The 13803-nt window shown below is 44.4% G+C and overlaps 1 protein-coding gene across 5 annotated transcripts in view; it reads right to left on the minus strand.

Moving 5' to 3' along the window:
- Positions 1–13803, minus strand: part of BRPF3 (bromodomain and PHD finger containing 3) — a 288586-nt gene that overhangs the window by 202482 nt on the left and 72301 nt on the right. The window lies entirely within an intron of this gene.

Consider the following 13803-nt stretch of genomic DNA (forward strand, 5'->3'; position numbering starts at 1 on the left):
ATCACTCATAATGACGCACTGGCGTAGCTTCAGATGATGTGTCGGGCATCGTACCGCTGGTATGTGCCCCTGTTAGCACAAGATAGGTGCCAGCCCATGGAGCAGAATACATTCATCGGGCTGACCGGAAGCCCAAGGGAGGCAAGTCGTTCTAAGTTTAAGTTTATAGTTAAAACATTTTTATTATTAGGGCGTTCATCGTAAGGGTTCAATAATTATTTACATTTACTCTAACGGTTGTTACGGACCCGGTGATAATATATATGTGGGGTTTGTGTTAGGATTTAGACTTTTTTTGTGCATTATATGTCTCCTTATATGTTTTGGGGCTTATGGGCATTTTTATTGATTTATTAATTTATTTTACTTTTATTAGTTCCACAATGGGACATGAACTAGCAATCATCAGTATTGCAGGGTATTAGCAGTGTCAGCACTGTACCTTTAAGATGACATCTTACTGGAACTGCCTGCAGGCAACCTTGGAGTCACGGATTGGCAGGCAAGTTAAATGCTGCGGTCACGCTGAACGTGGCATTTAACGGGGTTAAACACCCACGATCGGAGCCCACTCCGACCACGGGTGTTACTCGGGGATGTCAGCGCTAGATCACTTCTAAAAAGTGATCCAAAAAAGTTGTGCGAGCCAAAATGGTACCAATGAAAAGGACATTTCAACAAAAATAAGCCCTGAACCAGCTCTGTCAACCAAAAAAGATTATACCTCCGAACAGATGGCAATACAAAAATAAATGAGATTTTCTCTGTATTGATTTTTCTTCAGTAAAATTGTAAAAATATATAAAAACCTATATAAATTAGGTATCACCATAACCGTAGTGATCCATAGAATAAAATAGAATAAAGATAATATGTTATTTTTATGGTACGGTGAACGGCCCCAAAAAAAATACAAGAAGAAAAGAAAACAAAATTTATGATTTTTTTTTCCCTACATACATTTAAGAGTTAATAAAATCTCATTAATGTGCTAAAGACCCACTTAAATGAAGTATTTGTAAAGTGCAGCTAATGTCGCAAAAAATAAGCCCTTATTTGTCCAAACTTCAAAAAAAAAAAAAAACTATGCATAAACAGCGCTATATGGCGCAGCTTCCCTGCAATGCCCTGGTGTGTGCCCATACAACAGTTTACCACAACATATGGGGCATTGTTACGCTCAGGAGAAATTTGGTATCAAACTTTGTGGAGCGTTTTGTTACTTTATCCACTAAGAATTTGTACATTTTTAGAAAAAGACATTCATTTAGCCCAAAAAATGTAAATTTCAAAATTACATCCCATATTTTTATCCCCTGTAAAATAATTAAAGGGTTAAAAAAATTCATAAATGTTGTTTTATATACATTATGGGGTTTTACTTTTATTTAGGCCTCTTAAAGTGATGAAATCTGAGCAGGTCCCTCAATATTGTGTTTTTGAGAAATCATACCTAAAGTTCAAAGCCCCATAAGATCTTACAAACATGAGAGAATGCATAAAAACCATGGGGACATAAAGCAGACATTCGGATAATGTTAGTTAGTTAGTTTTTGCTCTTATGACTATGTATGGAAAAAGTAGAACATTTTCAATTTCAAAAATCAAGACTTTTTCCAAATTTTCACCAAATATCTTTTTTTTTTTTTTTTATAAATAAACGCAACACATACCACCAAAATGTTTCAACTACCATGAAGTACAAAGTGTCATGAGAAAACAATTTCATAATCACTCGGATATGTTAAAGCATTCCGAAGTAATAACCACTTATAGTGACACAGGGCAGATTCGAAAAACTGGGCCTTGTCAGGAAGGTGAAAAGTGGCTTCGGCGTTAAGGGGTTAAACTGTAGATTCTCCCAGTTAATATGCTATGTGTAAACATACGGCAGATTGTTTAACCCCTTAACGACTTGTCCCTGTGTTTTTTCATTTCCAATTTTCCCCACTTTCAAAGTCTACAGTATAACTTTTTTTATTTTTTGAAACATTTTATTTAATTTTCCAACATAAAAAGTCAAAATACAGAACAACAAAGCAATATGCATAGTTTACATATATGTTCATTGGTTTAGAACATTACATTTCCAGAAAAAGGGGAATTTTCATACCATGAAAGTACATCTTACAAGCAATTTGAGTGTCGCTGTGTGGTGGTATTCGTCATTGTTTCCTATGTAGTCAGCGTGTTTTGTGGAGGGTAGGATTTGAGAGGAGTGCTATCCCGGTGCTAGGGGAGGGGTGTTGATGTGTAACCTTAAGTTCCCTAATGTCCCTTTTAGTTCTTCCTGGTTATACCATTGTGTGCATCGGAAGGGGGTTACCAGCTCCACAATTTCAGTTCTGGACATGTATGTTGTAATAAATTTCCTCCATTTTCTGAAAAAGCTTTTTGTTTGTTTTTCTTTGCGTCTCAGAGTCTCCAGTCTGTTGTCTAATTAAATACCTCATCTGCGTAGTCACTTCTGACATGGTAGGTGTCGAGGAATATATCCATTGCCTCATTATGCTGCAATTGGCTACCAATAGAAAGGAGTGTATGTCTGCCCTCACGTCCCCCTGTATTTCCCCATTTTCCACATCATAAAAAACCAGGACGAAAGGCTCAAGGGGCAATGTGACCGTCCAGTGTGTAGCTATATGGTCCCTGACAGTCTTCCAGAATGACTGTATGTGGTCACATGCCCATAAGACATGCCACAGGTCCGTGCTGGGGGTTGAGCACTTGGGGCATTTCGTAATTCTGTCTGGTCTAATGTGGGTCTTAGGCAGGTCAGAACAGTAGTATGCATGATGGAGTATTTTGAAATAAGTTTCCCTCCATTGTTCACTGATTACACATTTTAAGATTTGTTTCCATCCTCTCAATAATGTCTCTGACACCTCCTGGTCGCCAAATATACAGACCCAACCTTTCCCGACTTGTGTCAGAGTATTTTTTAACATTTGTTGTTTCAGGTCACTATACAGCGTTGATATGCTTCGGGTACTCTGTTTATTGCCTAGCATGGAGGCAAAGGAAGTCTCTAAGGCTTCCTTCCTGATATCCGTCACCCTTGATTTTATGAAATTGTGGAGCTGGTGGCAAGTGAAGGTCACGCACCCCAAAAGCGAGTATTTATTTCGGAATTCTTGTTCCGTGAGCCAATGCGGTTCTGTCTCATGTAACAGGTCCCGTATTGTCCTAATCCCATTCTCCTTTCATGAACTGAGCTGACCATAAGGGCATGCACTTTGATATCAGAAAAGGGAGGTCGTGCAGCTTCCTCACTTCTTTCCTTGTTATTAGCGTGTCATGAAGGAGGAGGAACTGTTTCACCATCGGTGGCCATTTTGAGTAGCTAGTGTGCATAAGGAAAAGTAAGTCATGTGGCGCCGCCAATGCCTTTTGTATGTCAGTATTAAAGTAGTTGGTTTTGTTATAGAGCCAATCTATAACATGTCTCAGCAGGCTAGCTAAATTGTATCCTCTTATGTTGGGCATATTCACCCCTCCCTCCTTCTTATATAACATCAGTTTTTTGCTGCAATTCGTGGTCTCTGGCCACACCAGATGAAGTGCCGGAAAGCTTTCATCACCCTTTCCACATCTTTGTGTTTTAGGAGTACATGTATTGTCTGTAAAAGATATAGCAAGTTGGGGAATGAAATCAATTTAATTAGGTGGAACCTCCCCATCATTGTGAGGGGAAGCTAGTGCCTGCGAGAGAGCTCCTCTACCATCTTATTTATGGGGGCAGGTATCCCTAGAATGTAAGGGAGGTGGTCACCACTTTGAAGGGCAAGTCGGGGCAAACCCTTTTAACCCCTTAATGACCGCCGTATCGGCTTTTTACGGCGGTCATTAAGGGTACTGCTTCTGACGCGTACGCCTTTCTACGGCGACGCGTCAGAAGAATATTTCGGGACACCGGGTCCTGCAAGTGCCGGTGTCGGCTGTGATCTTACATAATCCCATAATCCCCCCAGTTACACAGGAAATGCAAATAAAGTATATAAAACACAAAAACACGTACATATTTGGTATCACCACGTCCGTATCAATCTGTACAATAAATCTAAATCAATATAGAACCCGCTCGGTGAACGACGTAAAAAAAAAACTCGAAAAACTTCCCGTAATATACAATTTTTCATCAAACACCATCACAAAAAATGATCTAAAAAGTGATAAAAAAAAGTTACGTTCCCTAACATGATACGACTAAAAAGAACAACTCTTTTCGCAAAGAATAAGCCCTCAACCAGGTCTGACAACAGAAAAATACAGAAGTTCTGGCCCTAAAAAGTTGTCAATAGTAAAAACAATGCGATATTCTCCAATATTGGTTTTGCTCAGGAAAATTGAGCAAAGAAAAACGATATAAATGAGGTATCACCGCAATCGTAGTGAACCAGAGAAAAAAGATAAAATACTATTTTTATTTTACGGTGAGCGGGGAAAAAAAATGCTAAAAATCCAAAATAAAAATTGATGATTTTGTTTGTGTCCCCCTTGAAATAAATCTCATGAATAAGCTGTAGACCCCCAAAATTAATTATCTATACATTGTATCTCATCCCGTAAAAAATAAGCTATCATATGTTTGCATTACCAAAAAAAATAAAAATGTATAGGTTGTACAATGTGCCAATACAAATCTGCTGTGAATGGCGCCTCCATTGATACTATACTCGACCGTGCGCCCATACAGCAGTTTACCACCACATATGGGGTATTGGTACTCCGGAGGAATTGGGCATCAAACGTTGCAGTGTGTTTCATCATTTAATTTATTCTGAAACTGTCAGTTTGGCCTAAATGAATGTATTTTCCCAAAAAATTCCATACTTTCTAAATCGCAGGTCCATATTGTTTTAACCCATGTGAAACACTGAAAGGGTTAATGGACTTAATAGAAGTTGTTTTACATACGTTGAGGGGTGAAGTTTCTATAGTGGGGTAATTTATGGGGTTTTACTATTATTTAGGATGGTGTATCGGATCGGAGAGGAAGAGGATTAAATCATCTGCAAATAGGGTGATTTTCACTCTCTTCTCCCCCACTGCAATGCCTTCAAATAGGTCCGAGTCCTCTAAGGATCTAGCTAGGGGTTCCAGCGCTAGGTTGAACTGTGTGTTCTCCCGGCTGTGGTCTTACTTTTACCCTATATAGCACAGTCAGTACTTTTCTAAGGTTGGTGACCGCGACTCTCCTCTTTATGAAACCGACTTGGGATTCTCCCACTAGCCCTGGCATGTACTGTGCTAGCCTATCCGCCACTATCTTTGATAGTAACTTGTTGTCCTGGTCGATCAAAGATGTTGGGCGGTAGGACCCCGGTTACAGTGCATCCTCCCTTTCTTTGGGGAGAAGTTTGCTATATGCCGTTTTAGAGTGGTATGGGAGTGTGTCATATTGCAGTATTGCATTAAAGTGTGATGTCAGTACTCGGGTTACTTGTTTTTTTAAGTGCCTTGTAGAACTCTGCCGTGTATCAGTCGGGGCCTGGCGCTTTGCCGTTTTTCAGGTTCCCTATAGCTCTACCTAGTTCTTCTTCTGAGATGTCTCCATTTAGGGGGACTAGCTGTTCACGGGACAATTTTGGTAATTTCTGTTTTGCCAGGAAGCTGGCTGCCTCTCCCCCCCTTACGTGTTATCTGTGTATAGCGCTTCGTGTATAGTCTCTAAACGCTTTGTTTACCTCTTATGGTGAAGAGACAATCAATCCCTAGGGCAATCGTATAGACTGTAGGAAAAATATATATCACAGCGCTACCCAGACATCAACATTGATACAAAACAAACAGTGGGTGTGCTAATGGCGACATACAGGTGCTTAACTGTATAAACAAAATGAACAAGAAGGAAGCACCAAGCACCAATCCACACTGTAGCTCAAAAGGTGTACTAATTGTTATTTTTTACTTGTCGCATATATGACCTGGATATACATCCACTCTTAAATGGTATACCTTAATACACACAATTAAAATGATAATGATAATAACAGTTAAAATAATGCCTTATAAAATGTAAGGTATAGAATACAAAAACAGGGACCGTGGATACTATTATATTTTTTTAGGTTTTAAGTCCTTGTGAATTTTTCTTATTGGTTTCCGGGGAAGTTTAGGGTGTTCAGGAGAAGATTTATACTTTGTATCTTTAAACTGCCCGTATCTATAGAAGTGTGACTAGGTGTTAATGTCTCTGCAATATGCCACAAGAGAGAGTGAATAATGGAGGTCCTACATGAATTCAGGACTCAAGTCCAACATTATATCTTCATATTTGTCAGATTTGTTATATCCGCAAGATCATTTAGTTGTTCATGCATAAAGTCACACTCAAGGTTTAGTCATATGGAGGTGTATCGTCCTTGGGATTCGGTGCCTCACTATGCGGGCCTTACAATGATGGAAACTGACTTGGCGTCCTCCGAGTGAGTGTGCGCATGCACAGGTACGCTGCACTCCGTCAGGTTGTTTGAGCTGCCGATCTCCAATTCCAGGATAGACAGAATCAAAGGAGGATCTGGGAGAAGAGTAGCGGATCCCCTTGGATAATAATAGTGCTTTTGTGCACTGTTGACAGTTGGAACGAGAGTCTGGAAAATAAATAGCGAATTCCCTTGGCTGGTAATGGTGCCTGTGTGCACTGTCAGCGGTCAGAAAACCTCTCCACGCTGTGAATTGTAGTCCAATTTCTCTAGACGCATTTCAAAGCCTTCCTCTGCTCTTCCTCAGTAGCTTAATGAATAAATTGTGAGAAAGTAAGAGGTGTTGTGTGGGAAAACCGCTGTCTTACAGGCAGATAAAATGCAGGTGGTAAAAGCCCTGGATTTGTCTGCAGTAACCCAAGGGTTAATACAGAGATATAGTAAGCAGGAATAGTCTGTTTGGTCCATGTTGGCCTAGCTAACATGGACACATTGGTAATGTCCGTACTGGGCCTGCTTATTATGGAGTAGGCTGGTACTGGGACAACTACTCCACCCGGGCTTCGGTCCTGAGCTTTTGTATAGCCCACAGGTGTGGTTCCCAGGCCTTGTCAGAGCCTGATATAATCTGCAGGCAAGAAGCAGTAGGAGAGGAACTACCTGGAGAGCTGAAGGCTGGACCGTGTTCACACAGCAAAGGTAACTGAGTGCCTCCTGATATTCTGGTGGCCAAGAGCGTGTGCCAGGCAGCCTGGTACCCGTATAGTTAGGATCTAAAATTGTATTAGGCAGTGCCTAGCTGGGCAGGGTTTATTTTGTTGCTTTATATGTGCCAAAACCAAGGCTGAATTTATGTTGTTTTCTGAAGTGTGAATAAAACACTTTATTTGGACTTTAACCCTGCATGTGTCCCCGCTTCCTGCACTACTACTACCAGGCATCTACCAGAGCAATTCCCCACACATGGTGGAGGATGCGGGCAAAGTGCAGTGAAGTACACACTGGTTGCATGTCCTGGATGTCGACAGCGCTAAAGCTGCAAGCCACAGCCATGGAAGAGTTAATAAATCAGCTTGTCCAGTCTAATCTGCAGGCCAACATGCAGCAACAGCAAAGACATGAGAAGGCAATGGCAGCGCAGCAACAGGCTATGGCAGCTCAGCAGCAGGCCAACATGCAGCAACAGCAGAGGTATGAGGAGGCAATGGCCGCGCAACAACAGGCCATGGCAGTACAGCAGTAACAGGCCATGGCGGCTCAGCAGGAGGCCAACTTGCAGCAGCAGGAAAGGCATGAGAGGACAATTGCTGCGCAGCAACAAGCCAACTTGCAGCAGCAGGAAACAGATTGTTGCTCCAGCAGGTGACAGCCATGGAAGAGTTAATAAAGCAGCTTGTCCAGTCCAATGTGCAGGCCAACATGCAGCAACAGCAAAGGCCTGAGGAGGCAATGGCAGTGCAGCAACAGGCTATGGCGGCTCAGCAGCAGGCCAACATGCAGCAACAGCAAAGGTATGAGGAGGCAATGGCAGCGCAGTAACAGGCCATGGCGGCTCAGCAGCAGGCCAACTTGCAGCAGCAGGAAAGGCATGAGAGGACAATTGCTGCGCAGCCACAAGCCAACTTGCAGCAGCAGGAAACAAACAGATTGTTGCTCCAGCAGGACTGAGATGGTGGAGAGATTTTGTGCTACCCAGTCCCTAAAAAAGGGAGCCCCTTATGCCAGGGCGGGCCCTAAGGCACGGAAGGTCTTGAGGAGGCAATGGCAGTGCAGCAACAGGCTATGGCGGCTCAGCAGCAGGCCAACATGCAGCAACAGCAAAGGTATGAGGAGGCAATGGCAGCGCAGCAACAGGCCATGGCGGCTCAGCAGCAGGCCAACTTGCAGCAGCAGGAAAGGCATGAGAGGACAATTGCTGCGCAGCAACAAGCCAACTTGCAGCAGCAGGAAACAAACAGATTGTTGCTCCAGCAGGCGACAGCCCTGGCAGCTACTCAGCAAAGGACTGTCCCAGCAATGACTGTGAAAGACCCCAGAGAAGAGGTCTGTAAAGCCATGACAAAGATGACAGCTGAGGACGACGTGGCCTATCAGACAGAATTTGAGAGGGTGGCCACCCGTGAGAGGTTGCCACAGCATTACTGGGCAGAGGTGTTGGCCCAGTTCCTCGTCGCTGATCCCCAGCAGGCATACTATGATCTGAGCGAGGAGGATGCTCGGGACTATCCCAAGGTATAGGCAGTGATCTTGGCCCGACTAGGAGTGGATCTGCATCTACGCGCTCAAAGAGTGCACAGCTGGAGTTACCAGGAGGCGCTACCACCGAGGGGACAGATGCACCAACTGATCCACTTGGTCCGTAAGTGGCTCCAGCCGGAGACATCAACCCCAGCCCAGATTGTGGAGAAAGTTGTTTTGGACCGTTTCCTGAGGGCCTTGCCGGGTGAGATCCAGCAATGGGTGGGACACGGGGATCCGTCTGATGCCGAGGCACTGGTGGGTTTGGTGGAGAGATTTTGTGCTACCCAGTCCCTAAAAAAAGGAGCCCCTTATGCCAGGGCGGGCCCTAAGGCACGGAAGGTCTCGTCACCCATGAGTCCTCGGGCCAAGACAACTTCCCATGTCCGGGATGTACCCCAGGGGAGGAGGAGGGGGAAGGCTCCCACCTGTGGGACCTGCCATGAGTCAGGTCATATTGCAGCCCATTGCCCCAATTCCTCAGAGCCCATGGACTGCAGTTCCGCCAGAAGGGTTTCTCTCTATGCTGCCCCTGTCTACACAGCTACTAGCCCCGACTCTGCTGATGAGTGCCACCTGTGCCGGGTGACTGTGGCAGGGCATCCAGCGTTGGCCCTGCTGGACTCCGGCAGTCGGGTGATCTAGATTAATGGGTCCCTCATAGACCCCAAGACAGTCACAGGGCGCACAATTGGTGTCCTGTGCATCCATGGGGACGTAAAAGACTACCCCACCACAGTTATTAACTTCCAGACCTCTTGTGGAGAGACACTACATGAGGCCGCGGTTGTCATGAACTTGCCCCATGACCTTATCTTGGGACGGGACTTCCACATGTTCTGGACTTTATGGCGGGGAAAACAAGAGTTGGGCGGATATTCTCCTGTGTCATCTTGTCAGGTCTCAGAACCCGAGCCTGATGACCCAGACTCTGGGGTTCCTGCCGTAGGGGTGGCCACCACAGAAGAAGAGGGAAGTGTAATGTCTCCACTAGATGTTATGGCAGGCGAAACTGAGGAAGTAGTGACAGGGCCACAGTTGTCAGATCTGGAGGTGTCCCGAGACAACTTTGATACTGCACAACTCCAAGACCCCACTTTGGTCCACGCGAGAGAAAACGTAGTCGAGATTAATGGAGTACCTCAAGACCCAGGTGCGGAAAAGTTGTTTCCTAGGATGATGGTCAATCAAGAATTGTTGTACCGACTTGATCAGATGCACAGTGAAACCCGGGAGCAGTTAATGGTGCCTCAGCCATATCGTCAGACGGTATTAGACCTTGCCCATAAGCATTTGTTGGGAGGGCACCTAGGTACCACAAAAACACTGGAACGCATCTTGCAGCATTTTTATTGCCCCGGAGTGTACGATAGGGTAAAAAGGTATTGTGAAACTTGCTCTGGGTGTCAATTGCATACTCCCATGGTACACTTTCGAAGTCCATTGGCACCTCTGCCCATTATTGAGGTACCCTTTGAAAGGGTCGCTATGGATTTGGTGGGTCCGTTGGTTAAATCCGCTCGGGGGCATCAGCCTATCTTGGTAGTCATGGACTATGCTACCAGATATCCTGAGGCCATCCCACTATGGCACACCTCTGCGAAACTAATTGCTACGGAATTGTTTGTCATGTTTTGCCGGGTGGGACTGCCCAAGGAGATCCTCACAGATCAGGGAACCCCTTTTATGTCAAAGGTAACCATGGAGCTATGTCGGCTCTTTAATATGAAACAGTTACTCCTCTGTGTAGAACGGTTTAACAAAACTGTAAAGAGTATGCTAAAAAAAGGTGGTGAACAGGGATGGGAAGGACTGGGATGTACTGTTGCCATCCGAGAAGTCCCACAAACCTCTACTGGGTTTTCACCGTTTGAGTTAGTTTATGGCAGACATCCCAGGGGTCTCCTGGACATAACAAGGAGATATGGGAACAAGAGCCCACCCCCCACAAAAGTGTAATAGACCATATTGCAGGACAGGGTGGCGGCAATCATGGCCATAGTCAAGGAGCATATGGAGTAGGCACAAAGAACCCAAAGCCGGGTTTATAACCGGTCAGCAAAAGTAAGGACCTTTAATCCCGGTGATCGTGTGTTGGTGCTAGTCCCCACTGTAGAAAGTAAGTTTCTCGCTAAATGGCAAGGACCGTATGAGGTGCTAGAGAAGCTAGGAGATGTAAACTACAGGATACGTCAGCCCGGACGGAGAAAACCTGAGCAGACTTATCATGTAAATCTGTTAAAGGCCTGGAAAGACAGAGAGAGTCTGCATACAGAGATGGTTCTGGCTAGTACACCTACTGCGACACCCTTACAGGCTGCAGATAAGCCAGTGCCGGATGCAGAAGTGCGAAGCCGTAAGCCTTACCAAAGGGCAACAGCGAGAGGCTCGCGAGTTTGTAGTAAGGAATACAGATGTGTTCTCAGAGTTACCTGGTTACACATCTGTAATTAAACATGACAATGTCACTGAGCCAGGGATAAAGGTAAGATCAAGGCCGTAACGTGTCCCTGAGGCTCGTAGACAAGCCATATCAGTGGACAAGCAGAAGGTGCTTTTCAGGCATTGAAGTCTGCGTTGTGCGGATCTCCCGTACTCATTACGCCAAACTTCAAGAGAGAGTTTATTGTGCAGACGGATGCGTCAGATGTAGGGCTGGGAGCTGTCCTCTCTCAGGAGGTGAATGGAGAAGAACACCCCATTACTACCTGAGCAGGAAGCTCACGCCAGCAGAAAAAAATTTCAGTATCGTAGAGAAGGAATGTCTGGCGATAAAGTGGGCATTAGAGTCCCTACGGTACTACTTGCTGGGACGACAGTGCTGTCTCATAACTGACCACTCTCCTCTCACATGAATGAGTAGAAGTAAAGAGAGGAGTGCGAGGGTCACTAGGTGGTTCTTGTCCCTCCAAAATTTCAGTTTCACGGTGGAGCACAGAGCCGGGAAACTACATTGCTTAATGTCAGGAGTCCGTCCCGGTGGGTCTGAACTGAGGGGGAGGGTATGTGAGAAAGCAAGAGGTGTTGTGTGGGAAAACCGCTATCCGTCTTACAGGCAGTTCAAATGCAGGTGGTAAAAGCCCTGGATTTGTCTGCAGTAACCCAAGGGTTAATGCAGACATATAGTAAGCAGGAATAGTCTGTTTGGTCCATGTTGGTTTAGCTAACATGGACACATTGGTAATGTCCGTACTGGGCCTGCTTATTATGGCGTAGGGGTAGGCTGGTAGTGGGACAACTACTCCACTCGGGCTTCGTTCCTGGGCTTTTGTATAGCCCACAGGTGTGGTTCCCAGGCCTTGTCAGAGGCTGATATAATCTGCAGGCCAGAAGCAGTAGGAGAGGCACTACCTGGAAAGCTGAAGGCTGGAACGTTTTCACACAGCAAAGGTAACTGAGTGCCTCCTGATATTCTGCTGGCAAAGAGCGTGTGCCAGGCAGCCTGGTACCCGTAGTTAAGATCTGAAATTGTATTAGGCAGTGCCTAGCCGGGCAAGGTTTATTTTGTTGCTTTATATGTGCCAAAACCAAGGCTGAATTTATGTTGTTTTCTGAAGTGTGAATAAAACACTTTATTTGGACTTTAACCCTGCATGGATTTCTAAATCCGCAAATGATCTTGCAGATATAACAAATCTGACAAATATGAAGATATAATGTTGGACTTGAGTCCTGAATTCATGTAGGACCTCCATTATTCAACCTCTCTTGTGGCATATTGCAGAGACATTAACACCTAGTCACACTTCTAGAGATACGGGCAGTTTAAAGATACAAAGTATCAATCTTCTCCTGAACACCCTAAACTTCCCCGGAAACCAATAAGAAAAATTCACAAGGACTTAAAACCTAAAAACAACATAATAGTATCCACGGTCCCTGTTTTTGTATTTTATACCTTACATTTTATAAGCATAAATGTGCACTTGGGCCCTATTAGTGCCATTTTAGCCTGAGACCCCAAAATAAGTTGTACATTGCCATGTACACTGCATTATTTTAACTGTTAACTGTTATCATTATCATTTTAATGGTGTGTGTATAAAGGTATACCATTTAAGAGTGGATGTATATCCAGGTCATATATGCGACAAGTAAAAAATAACAATAAAATTCTTTTATTAGTACACCTTTGAGCTACAGTGTGCAATCGTATAGACTTTACATGGGTGGGCTTGTGTCTGCCCTTAGCTAGTCTAGCTAGCAATTTGCCGTATCTAAATAATTCAGCCTCAAATGGTTGGCGGTGCATTTCCTCCCTCCTGTCTAACCACAGGTCATAATTTGCTCTAACTTCATCCCATGCTAGTTTTTGTTGTTTGAGAGGTAGTCTCGCTAGCCTTTTCGTATTGTTTTCTGATTTTTTTTTCTTAAAGCCAATGGTGTATGCCATTAGTCTGCCCCTCATAACAGTCTTTGCGGACGTCCAGTATGCCGCTGGGTCCGATGTTATGGAGGAATGATCAAGGTCATGTTCCAGCCACCAGCCGTTTAGAAAGTCTATGAAGGAGTCATCTTTAGTCAGGAATGTGGGGAGTATGTCGGTGCCCTTGGGGTGTATCCTGTGTAGGCTAGCCTGACCAGAGCGTGGTCGGAGATCGCTATATCTCCGAATTCTGAGGACAGCAGCCGTTGGCACACATTTTCTAATAATAAAATATAGTCTATGCGTGACCAGCTAGAGTGCGGGTGCGGAAAGTGTGTGTATTCTCTTTCGTCTGGATGTTGCAATCTCCAGGTATCCTTTATACCCGTCTGCATCAGGAGTTCCAACAGGTATGTTTCTGAATTCGCGTCTTGCTGTCTGTTGGGCTGTGAGTCAGATAGTAGCCATTTCCTGTCTGCCGCAGTCGACAATGTCGTGTTAAAGGTCTCCCCCAGGTACTTTAAATGTCATAACTTTTTTATTTTTAAACGTAAAGAGCTCTGAATGCTTTGTGACGATTTTGCCATCTTCTGGCACTAATAACTTTTTCATACTTCATTATACAAAGCTGTGGGTGGTGTATTTTTTGCGACTTTTGATGAAGTTTTCAATGCTCTCAGGACTGTATGACCTTCTGATCACTTTATATTGATTTTTTTATAGTGGCAAAAAAAAGTGCCTGACTTTGGGCACCATTTTCCATTACAGGGTTAA

Source organism: Engystomops pustulosus, chromosome 2 (assembly GCF_040894005.1).
Source record: "Engystomops pustulosus chromosome 2, aEngPut4.maternal, whole genome shotgun sequence".
NCBI classification, from domain to species: Eukaryota; Metazoa; Chordata; class Amphibia; order Anura; family Leptodactylidae; genus Engystomops; species Engystomops pustulosus.